Below are 11779 nucleotides of genomic sequence, written 5' to 3' on the forward strand. Positions count from 1 at the left end.
CTCTTGGTGAAGGTGTTGGGATCTGATGAGGAAGCAAAGGCAGCTGCACAGCCGGCCCCACCCCGGAGTACCCGCGGCTGAATTGACATTCAACTGTATCTAAGCAGATGGAGAAAGGCATTCAGAATTGTTATTACATGTGAGATCTTATAAAATCTGTTTATCGCTACAGGGAAATAAAGCAGATGATTTTACGGAATAATGGTTATTCTCTAACCTGTGCTGTCCTATAGTGTAGCCAATAGCCACATGAGAGTATTTAAATTTAAATTAATTACATATTATGAGGTAAAAAAAGAAATATTCAACATCTCCACACTAGCGGCATTTCAAGCACTCAGTTGCCACGTGTGTCTAGTGGCAACTGTATTAGATAATGCAGATCAAGGTCATTCATCTAGCGAGTCAGTACACATAAGATTTTTAAATTTCAAGGTCCTGACTTCTCACTCAACATTCGATTCATTCTAGTCCATTTCGTTCATCCCTCGTACCAGTAGCTCCTGTGTCTATACTGACCTCGATGTGGTCTCTGAGCTTTGATTGAGAGGACGACTTTAGTGTTCCCTTGGCTGGAAAAGAAGAAGCATTCCATACCCTAAGGGCTACTATAGGGCAGTGGTAAACCAGGCACAACCAGGGTTTTCTCACATTGGTCTCTCCAGCCCCAGTGCTGCTCTAGATTGCTCTAAAGGCCGCCCCTGCCCAGACCTCCAGGGGATGTTTGTGCACACTCATGAGCTCTGCTTATTAACTCTGCTATTAGCCATAATAACACCTGTTTTCTTTTTATTTAATTTTAGAATTACATCCTGCTTGTGGAAATTCATAGTGGTATTTCAGTTGTGGTAGTGAGAGGTAATTAATTTTAAAAATAAATTTTCCAAGCAAAAAGGTGAATCAAAGCATGAAAAAAATCAGGTAATCAATGATAAAGATACATGGATATGGCTAAATATGAAAGTGATCTGTTCATTAATGAACTTAGAAAAGCATGCTTTTGTCTGATTTCTATGGGATGTCCTCCCTACCTCTTTTCCCTCGAGGAGCGCTTCCTCTCGCCTGAAGTCAAGAAGGCAGGAATGCTTAGCTGTTCCCTCTACAACTTGAACACAGAAGGCACTATCACCTTTTTCTGGGAACTCCCTAGTTCAGATCAGGAAAATCAAGGCCCATAAAGACATCTGGTTAGAGATGTGATTGCATCCTCCCCAGAGCCATAGAGTCTGTTTCTTGGGAAGACTAAATGGTTCTGTTTAGTCTCTCTCTTCTTCATTGCATTAATTGGTTCTGAGTGTTCTGTAGGCCTTCCTTTCAATCTTCTTTTTCTCTTTGAAATCTTGGAGGTTGAACAAGAAGGAGAGGATGCAAATCTTAGTGAAGTTTTCTCAGTTACCCCTGAGCATGGTGGCCAAGGGAAAGGGCGCTGGAGGCAGACTGCCTGGGTCTGAGTCCTGGTTCTCACTGTCACGGGGGTGGGACCCTTAAAAGGGTAGCTCAGCTTTTCAGTGTTCTCCTCTGCCACAAGGAGGTGGTAATATCCTACACTATCTTTTAGGGTTGTTATGTGGACTTAATAAGTTCTTGCACAGTAAAGCCCCAAGGAACAGTGCTGGTCACACAGTGAAGCTCCGAGAAATCTGGTATTATTTTCACTTCTAACTGTACCACTGCTGACTTTCAACATTCCCCAGATAAATGAGTGTTTAATGGTTTAACTGATCTCTTCTGCCCCATATTAGTGATCACCAACTGGAAAAGTGGTTGGTTTTGATGTTGATCTAAGTGGTGATCTAACTGCAATGGGGGACTGGATCCAGCTTCATCAGTTTCTTGGACCTTGGACAGGCATGATGACTGTTTAGCTCACGGTAGACAATATTTTGCACATGCTTCCAGCAAGAACTTTCAATATACAGTCAGTTAAGTATTATAAGAAAAGTCCAAGTATGTACCAGTGACCCAGTCTTTTTGGTTGCTTTTGTTTGTTTTGTTTGTAAGAAGTCAAAGGAGGGAAAAATACTTTATCTGGAAGTTGTAGAAGATTTCCTCTCTTGGTTATGGTGCAGTGTTTGTAGCAAAGCAGCATTCACCCTGAAAATAACCAAATAAAGTCTGGCTTAAAGAAATTCTGTTTGAGGTCATTGGAGAAATACCTATGCAGCGAGGACCCACAGGATCAGCTCCAGAGAGAGAGAGAAGGAGAGAGAGAGAGAGAGAGAGAGAAGCTCATTGGAACGAAACTGATTCTCTACCTTTTCCCCTTAGGGCATTTGCCAGTTCTTGGCAAGGCACAAACGACTGGGAAGCTGGGGACAGGGCAGCTGCTGAGGGTCAGGGAAAACAGCAACGCTCTAAGTAGTGTCAGAAATCTGGTGAGCAAAAAAAATGAGGAGGAGGAGGGTGAGGAAGAGGGGAGGGGTGGAGGAGGGGAGAAGGAGGGGAGGGGAGGGGGAAAGGGAGGAGAAGACGGGGTAGGAAGAAGAGAAGGGAGATGAGAAGAAGAAAAAGAAGGAGAAGAAAGAAAGAAATGTGGAGCTGTCCACGTATTCAGACTTATGGAGCCAATATCCTGGAGTGGCTTGAAGAGTGTGCTGGATGCTTGCTTCAGGATTTCCCCTTAAGACATTTGCAAATTAAGCCATGTGCGTGTATGACGCTATGAGGGCAAGCAGAGTGTGGCTGAAAGAGAGTGGAATTTCCACCAGTATCATGGTATGAAGGAGATAAAAATGCAAGTTCATAATTCCGCAAGGGGCAGGACCCAAGGAAACACCTCAAGGTCTCAGGTGGGAGCCCTAGCCATCTAGAGCATGGCACTGTGAGCAAACTAGCTATGGACTGAGACTTCCCTGCAAATCCGCTCAGTCAAGGACTGGATTGAGGCGATCTTCCCCTCTGCTGCCTGCTGGGGGAGAGGGTGCACAATCTTCACACAAAGATAACATCATGACTCTATGATTTTTCACACAACAGGTTCATCCTTCAGTCACAATATTCTAGGACTATAAAGGAACAGAAGCAAGGAAACGTGGAAGTTGACTCAACAGATGATTGAGATATTGAAGTTATCAGGTAGGAACTTAAAGTGATATGTTTTAACTGTTCAGAAAATAGATGACAGGATCAGTCTTTTTCACCAACGGTAGAGAATCTATTTTAAAGAACCAGTGGAAATTCCAGGAGCTGGAGAGTCAGCGGGGGCGACTCCTGCCCTCGGGTGCTTAGTTGTGGAACTGGAGAAACTGCGTTGGATGCAGGATCCCGAAGTTAAGCGAGGGCCTCTCAGGAGTCACAATCTTCTCGCTTGAGGTGTCGCTGGTGCTTCCCGGTTTATTGCTCACTTTAAAACGTTGGTGACCACGATACTGGTGGCAGGACCTATGGTTTTCATGGATATAGCTGATGGCCTTTAGCACTGTTTCCGTAGTGTAGTGGTTATCACGTTCGCCTAACACGCGAAAGGTCCCCGGTTCGAAACCGGGCGGAAACAAACTCGACTGTGCTGGCCTTTTCCTAAAATTTACCTTCCCATTTAAAACATGAAAAGGGGGCGAGGGGAGTGAGGTGTAGGGACCTGCGCAGCTGCATTTTCCATCCCCAAGATACATGGCCTGAGTTCAGTTGCTGCCTGAAAGCCGACTCTCCTGATAACCAGACAATTTTGTATGCATCACAGGAGTTTAAGAACTTCTGTCTAAACACTACTTTATGTTGTCTTCCGGATTTTCTAATGATGTGGAAAGTATTGCTGGCACAGTATTCTAGCGTGTACACGTCTTGGATTTATTTTCTCTTCAAAATGCTCATGACACTGAACGGCCTAAATTTCCTCTTCTGGTTTTACTGAGCCAATAAGCAAACTTTAATTCCAATAGCTATTGAAATTCATAAAATTTAAAATTATGTGTTCCAGTAAAATACATGTGCCCTAGAATATCTTTTAAATAAAGATTACGTCTCAGAATTCTGTAAAATCATAGCGACTTAATTATGTCAGTTACAATTTGGGGGTAAACTGTTTTAGGCGTCACCCAATATATGATTCTAACATGCATTTCTCTATTAGGATTCGGTTCGAGTTGCCATTTTAAGATCTATTGTTCTCTTTAAGTTCTCTGGCTGATATTAAGTTGAGTTAATTAATGTATAATCTTTGCCTGGAGAATATCTAATTAAGACAGGAAAAACGAAACACTGTCCAACTTGGTATAATGCTGCCACATATTTTTATAGACTGCAGAGTGGTCAAAGTTTCACAGGTTAGGAGGAGTTGTGGGAATCGTTAGGGGATGGTGGTGAACGCAGCCATCATGTCACCTGAAGAAGTCTAAAACGGACCCCAAAAACCATGAAAGCAAGATCCAAAGGGATCCAATTGTTTACAAGTTGCTTAACTGTACCCCAGAAGAAAACTCAAGAAGATTTAGAGGAATACCAAAATAGCCAGTGCCCAAGAAGGGAAACTTTGACAATGTCTGGCATCCAATCAAAGAACGCCAGGCATACAACGAGGCAGGAAAACATGAGGTGTAAGGAGGAGACTAATCAATCAAAACTGAACCACAACTGACATGATGTTAAAATTAGCAGAGAGGACTTTAAGACAGTTAATATGACTGTGTTGCATATGTCCCAAGAGTTAAGTAGAAATGTAGAACACATACAAATAGCCAGAATCAAACTTTAGACATGGAAATGATAACATCTCATATTATGTAATTCACCAGATGGAGTTAATAGTAGGTTAGACATTGCAGGGGGAATTTTAAAAAAAGGAAGAAAAAAAAAAGGATCAGGGAACGTAAAGCCATGAACGACTGACAGTATCCAAAATGAAACTACAGCCAAAAAGCATTTTAATGAACATAGCATCACTGGGTGGTGAGGTATGTTTAAAAGGCCCAATATATGAGTAATTTGGAGTCCCTGAAAAGACCAAAAGAGAAGGAACAATTCTTGCAGAAACACTGACAGAAAAATTTCCAAAGAGCCAAATGAACAGTATGAGTACAAGAAACAGGAAGCAAACCACACTTAGCCACATCATAATTAAACTGCGCATTACTCCACTGAAATAGAACAGTATCTCCAAAGCAGTGAGGGAAAAGACACAGTACATACACAAAACAAAAATAAAGATTATTTCAGATTTCTCATCAGAAGCAGTGAGAAGACAGTGGAGCAACATCTTTAAAGAACGTGGAATTCTATGCCTCCTCCCCAAGAAATGTCTTTCAAAAATGAAAGTGAATAATGACATCTACAGACATACAAATGTTGGAAGAATTCATCACCCGCTGACCCACACTATAAGGAATGTTAAAGGAGTCCACTGACACCAGATGGAATTCTGGAGGTACACAAAGGGGCGAAGGACAACAGAAAAGGTATCTGCCTGGGAAAATACCTAAGATTTTTCTTATTATTTAAGTCTCTTTAGAAACATGGGACCGATTTTTCTAAAGTAATAACGGTGGATTGTGGGGTTTAGGACACATGCAAAGTAAGATGCATGATGACAATAGCATAACGGCCGGCAGGAAAGGAATGCGAAGAGGTGTGGCATCGCTTGAAGGCAGACTGTGGTAAGTTACAGAAGTCTGTTATAAAGCCTCAAGCAGTCGCTAAAATAAGAAAGAGTGATACCTCGTAAGCCAGCAAAGGAGCGAAACTGGAATCATATACGAACCATGTAAGCACTATGTGATCGAGCAACTGCTTCTCCAGGACTCTTCCCTCTAAGAAGAACTTGTACAAGTGGCTAAAGATACCTGTACAAGGATGACTGCAGCATTATTTGTAACCGTGAAATCGTAGAACCAACTTAATTTCAAAAGTATATGGAAAGGGTTAAATAAATACTACTACGTGCAAACAACGGATGGAAGAAAGTCCATCGTGAAAAGGAATTCAGAAAGTAAGGATGCCAGCCGTACTCTTTCGATGATTTCCAGGCGACCTCTTCCGATCGCACCTTATGTCCTCGTGTGGTGAACAGGACACGGGGGACAGGAGGATAGTACTGGAGGAGCCTTTTTCGGCCTTTACGGGAGAGGGTGTGCAGAGCAGAAAGAACCAGGAAGCCTTTACTTTGTAAAAGAGGCGGAAGAAAGGCGTCCCTGGGTGGGCTCGAACCACCAACCTTTCGGTTAACAGCCGAACGCGCTAACCGATTGCGCCACAGAGACACACGATCGCCGCTCCCCTCTCATCCCCGTGGCAATCAAACACCGCTTCCGCGCCAGGCGGAGACACTCGCCTTTCGCAGGACAGCGGCGACGGCTCCAAAGCCTCGGACAGCCGCAGACGTGGAGTCGACGCAGCGCGTTCGTTCCGTGGAAAAGCTGTGCGTCGGGCGATTCCGAAGGCAGAAGGGCAGCCGAGCGTCCCCGCCGCAGATGCCAGCGCCCCGGAGACGCCCCCGGGCCTGAGACGAGGGGGCCCCCGAGGGAAGCTGAACGCCGGGTTTGGCTCCGTGGCGGCTCCCCGTTCGCTCCGCGGGCGCTGCCCGCCCTCTGCTCGGCCTCGGTCGGTGGGGCGCGAGCCGGAACCAGGAGGGGCTGGGGAGGGTTGGTCCAAAGGGGCAAACGCGAAGAGGCGGGTAAGAAGCCGACGAGGTGGGCACGAGGACAACTTGACTTCCCAAGAGGCCTGTGGAGAGGCACGTGCTGGTTTAAGGGAGATGAGAATTGGGTTTTGGTTTGGTTTGGTTTGATCATCATGTACCAGAATTGAGAGGAAGGCAGTGGAAAACGGAGGGAGGGGATGAGAGAAAAATATGAATACCTACAGTTGTCCAGGCACAGCGCAGTAATTGGAATGATTTTACGTCAACATCGTAAGAGCAAGAACTTCTCCCGCCGCGGGGGTCGTGGCGCGCCGTGATCGTATAGTGGTTAGTACTCTGCGTTGTGGCCGCAGCAACCTCGGTTCGAATCCGAGTCACGGCACCCTCCTCTGTCTCACGTGGCACGGCGGCTCCCCTTTTACTTTGTCTTGAAACTGGCCGTGCAGGGCCTGGGGACCCGTGAGCACTGCTTTCCCCAGGCCACCTGGCGGCAGGTCAGGAGAAGGGAAGGAAACCCCACACAGGGCACTCACCTCGTGTCTGAGCAGAAGGAAACCCAGGGCAGCGGTTTCTCTTCGGTCCTGCTCCAAAACAGGGAAGCCAGGCAAGGAGCCTCCTGTGCTGTAACTGGTGAAAAATGTTGTTTCTGTGTTACTCAAAAGCTGCAGGATCTTAAAGACCAGATAAAAAATTTTATCAGATAGGTAACTCCCCCTCTCTAGACCTGTTTTGCTGGTTTAATCTTGGCTCCTGGGAATCTCTGCTCCGAGGACTTTTTCAATCCTTGGCTATTGTTCCCTTTAGAGTTACCGAAGTAACCTCTCTAGTGCCTTTCTATACTCTCAAGGATTTTAAATGCCTGTCGGCAGCCACTCACAAGACAAATGGTATCCATCAGGAGTGGACAACTGGAAGACCTTAACAGTCACCGCAGAAATGATGATAACGGTGACTACAGCACCCTCCGCCCTGACGACCCAGCTAGTGGAGACAGCGAATATGTGTGATTCTTCTGCCTGACTACATCAATGCTGGTACCCGAGAGTACCGTTAGACTGAGAGCATGACCAAAAGCGGGGAACTGTTAAAAGTCAAACACAAGTGGAGATCACACTTGAAAATTCCCTGAACAGACAAACCCGTTTAGTCATACAAGGAAGAGCTCATTTAGCTTATTTTGCAAAACAAGTGAAACTTACCTTGGGCCACTTCTTGTTTATGCCTCTGAAAATCATAAACAAAGCCTAAAACTGTTCGCCAAAATTGATGGGAGATAACCACTTTAAACCAATTCCCTATCACGAGGAAAACTCTAATGTTATAACCGATCACTGCGAAGGACAAAACAGCCACCGCCCCCTCACGATATAAGTTGCTTTCTAACAGTGTACCACCTCTGAGCCTCCTTCCATATTCTGTTGGAGTGCTCCCAGTTCCTGAACGGTAAACCTTCACTAATTACTGTTTTGGTGATCACCAGTGGTTTAACTTCTGCTATTTGTGAACTTTGACGGTGCCTCGACATTTTCATCTACCAGATTGGACCAGCAAGGGAACTGCACATCATACTGTTGTTGTCCCATGTGCCTGGACTTAGTGACTACTCAGTCAGTCACGCAGAATCATTAAAATCATTGCCATTGTCCTCTGTTTTATTTGTTAACAATCACTGTCCAGACTCCTTTCACTTTACCTTTGCCTCTTCTAGAATGTCATGGAAATGGGATCATAGTGTACACACTCTTGTCTGCACACCTCTTCCTCTTTGCACAACGTCTCTGACTATCCATTGTTGAGTAAAGCAGATGTCATTCCTCTTTCATTGCTGAGTTGTATTCCATGGCAGTAACATAGCACAGTCTGTTTATTATTCACTCGAAAATGAGCATTTGAGCTGTGTCCAGTATTGGCTATTGTGAATAAAGATGCTTTGAACAGTGTTTCCACAAGAGATTTTTTGGACGTAGGTTTTCATTTCTCTCGGTGAAGAATAGCTGGTACCAAAGAGTAGTATATGCTCCACTTCATAAAAACCACCAAAGCCTTTTCCAAAGCAGTTGTACCATTATATGTTACCACCAACAATATGACACTTGTGGTGATTCCACATCTTTGCCAAGATTGTTTGTGTTTCCTCTCCTTATAATTTTAGCCACGCTACGAGGAGTAGTGGTATCTCAACGTGGTTTTAATGTCCATTTCTCTGACAGCTAAAAATATTGAGCACTGCTTGTATGCTTTTTTGGCCACGTGCATATGTTCCTTTTGAAGTATCTGTTCATATTTTTAAAGCCATCTGAAAAGAAGTGGGTTTTTTGATCTTTGAAAAACTTGTTACTGGGTTGGAGGAGCTCATTATACATTATAACAACAGGCAGTGAGGGTTGTCAGCTATGTGTTGTGAATATTTTCTCCCTGTCTCTAGCTTGCTTTTCCATTTTAGTGGCCTCCTTGGATGAGAAGATACAGCTAACGTTGATGAACACTAATTTATCATTTGTCTTTGTTTTATACATTCTTTGGGTCCTGGTTAGTAAATCTTTGCCTGCCACCAAATCACGAAGTATCCTCAAATGCCTTATACCTTTAGCTTTTACGTCTTGGTCTATGATGTACTTCAGATTGACTTTTGTGTGTAGTGTGAGATAGAAACACAGCTCCCCCCCCTTCCCAATATGGAACCTGTTTCCTTTCCACATTGAACTGCTTTTCTTGACAACTCATTCACTAATTGAGATATGGGTCGGTTTCAAGTCTCTCAACTCATCCATTTTCTAGTTGTGTACCCTGATGCCACTTGCACACTGCTGGTCTATGTTGTGGGGGGGGGCGGTCATAGTAACTCTTAAGGTCAGGTGGTGCAAGTCTCCTCATACCGTTCTATTCCACACAGAGCGATACATTTTGCAACGTGTAATAACTCAGGTAACCATCCCCCAGGTCAAGATACACATGCCATCACATCATCCTTCTCATTTTCTTGTGGGACACAGGCCCTCCCTCCCATGTACTGGCTGCCCCCTTGTGGCCAAAGAGCCTCTATTGTACCCTCTGGGGAGAACAAACACCCAGTTGCCTGCAGGGCGGCTGAACCATGCCAGAAAGATCTACAAGACTCAAAACAGTCGGGATTTTCGGATGCAGGGGCAGGGGTGGGGGCGGGAGGGGGGTGAGGGGGAGGTGGGAAGTTAGCTCACTTTTCAGGCCTTTGGTCTTAGAGAAAGTTTCCTTTAGTAATTCCTAACCGTGGAAAGTACAAAGCTTTGTGCTGCTTAACATTTCCTCTTCTTTCTAGACAGAGCGAGTCCCATGGAGCGTACCTAATTTGCGAAATTGTTCGCTGAGTGCGGGTGCGATGTTGAAAACTGGAGGCTGAGGGAGAGCTCTATCATGTTTTGTTTTGTGTGAATAAAAGAAAATGAGGAAGAAGCAGAGATACAGAGAGGGAAGTAATAGGCTGGAGCCTGAAAAGCGATCTTAGGGTCTGGCCCTGGGTGTCAGATTTTAGAGAAAGAGAAGACATTGATGAGCATATCCAGGGAAGGACTTCGTTGGAAAGAGCAGACACTTAAGGCTATTTTATGACGTTTTCCATTCGTTTATATGTACTTCTCCTTTCCCATCGTTGTAGATAAGGCACAAGTGAGCTTGATACGTTCATGGCTTTTTGGAATGCATGCTTAAACAAAAGTGACTACCATACTTCAAATATTCATCTGTGAACCTGCTAGACTCCTCTTAGGTGCCACCAACTGTGCATTAAAAGTAAAATGGGTCCAACCTGGGGACTCTACCTGGGAAAGTGCAATTAATTTTAAGGGGGTGGGTGAGAGAGAAATGAGACAGTCTCAACAATGGTTGCTTTCCTTACTGCAGTGGTTTTCATATATGCTTCACACGCGATCGATCGATCCTTTCCTCAAATCCTTTCCTCCTTTTCTCAAGCAGTTGAGAAAAAGAACTCAGTTAGTTGCACCCTGGAAATGCACGGATTTCGTGGCTAGGGAAGTTCAAGTACTCCCAAGTGGGAAGATTGGGGACTGCCTACTCACTGGTACCCGGGCCATCGTTGTCTGCTGTGTCTACTTGGACTGGACTGGACAAGGGGACTCCACTCGCCTTCGCCAGCCAGGGGGAGGACGCGGTTCCAGAGGCGGTCAACTTCATGGTAACTCCAGACCCTGAAACCTCATAAGATTTTTCTTCACTTTCCCTTTCATGTCTCTTCTGTCTGCCCAATGAGAGAGGATTCACTGCCTTTCTCTCTCAGTCAGGACCCTTTTGAGCGTCCCTTGTGGACAGGACTGAAGTGGCCCTCTGGTTCCCCCTAGGTGTCCCTGCTGGCTTGGGCGTCTCCGGAGCTCAGGCGGGCCCAATACTGACCCCCCAGCTGGTGGGACCGCGGGGAACCCAGAAGGCTGCACTAGCGGTGGTGGAGGTGCGGGCCCCAGGCGGCAGGCGTCACAGTCAAAACCTATTCTTCCCCCGTGCACCTCCTCCTCGGGGATGCCCGGGGCAGCTGGAATAAAGTGGCCCCTAAAGCTTCTCTGCCGGCTGAACCCAAAGAGGCGTGAAGTTCCAGAAGGGGCAAGAGGAACCTCAATGAGCAGACTCAGACTTCTTCCCGGCTGCCTCTCCTGGGCAGGCTCAAAAGAAGCTGATTTCGAGGATGGAGCCAAAGAAGAGGCTTCATGGCAGAAAACCCCACGATCTCGACAGGCATGAAAGTCTTAAATCCTAACGTCTAGATGAGCAGGGGGCCAAGTTGAAATCCACCCCTGTGCCCTCATCAGGAGAGTCATCTGCATGAGTTCAGAGGCCAGGAACAGGAGCGACTGTGCACATCTGTGGTTCTCAAATGGGGGCGATTTGGGCTCCCACCCTCATCCCCGGCCCCCTCTGTGACACTAGGCCTTGTCTGGAGACATTTTTTATTGTTAAGACTGGGGGAAGGGGGACGGAGAGTTTCTCCCTGGCATCCAGTCAGCAGAAGCCAGGGGTGTCAGTAAACATGCTTCGGTCCTCAGGCGGAACCCTCCCCCACAAAAAGTGATCCCGTCTAAAATATCAACACTGCGGAGGTTGAGAAACCCCGGTGTAGATCAATGTCCACACACTTGAGAGAGGAGAAAACACGAATTCCTGACTACTTGGATGTGGGGTCTGAGGAAAACCGTGGCATCAGAGAGAACTCCAAGATCGTTGACC

General features: G+C 45.8%; 3 non-coding genes across 3 annotated transcripts; 2 read left to right on the forward strand and 1 right to left on the reverse strand.

Annotated features, from left to right (window-relative positions):
- The first annotated feature begins 3420 nt into the window (after positions 1-3420).
- TRNAV-AAC (transfer RNA valine (anticodon AAC)) lies at positions 3421-3493 on the forward strand. The gene has a single exon. It is a non-coding gene; the product is annotated as a tRNA-Val (tRNA).
- A 2624-nt stretch (positions 3494-6117) lies between these two features.
- On the reverse strand, positions 6118-6191 carry TRNAN-GUU (transfer RNA asparagine (anticodon GUU)). Its single transcript has one exon. It is a non-coding gene; the product is annotated as a tRNA-Asn (tRNA).
- Positions 6192-6881: 690 nt separating this feature from the next.
- Positions 6882-6953, forward strand: TRNAH-GUG (transfer RNA histidin (anticodon GUG)). Its single transcript has one exon. It is a non-coding gene; the product is annotated as a tRNA-His (tRNA).
- The last annotated feature ends 4826 nt before the right edge of the window (positions 6954-11779 follow it).

Source organism: Balaenoptera ricei, chromosome 1 (assembly GCF_028023285.1).
Source record: "Balaenoptera ricei isolate mBalRic1 chromosome 1, mBalRic1.hap2, whole genome shotgun sequence".
In the NCBI taxonomy this organism is placed as follows: domain Eukaryota; kingdom Metazoa; phylum Chordata; class Mammalia; order Artiodactyla; family Balaenopteridae; genus Balaenoptera; species Balaenoptera ricei.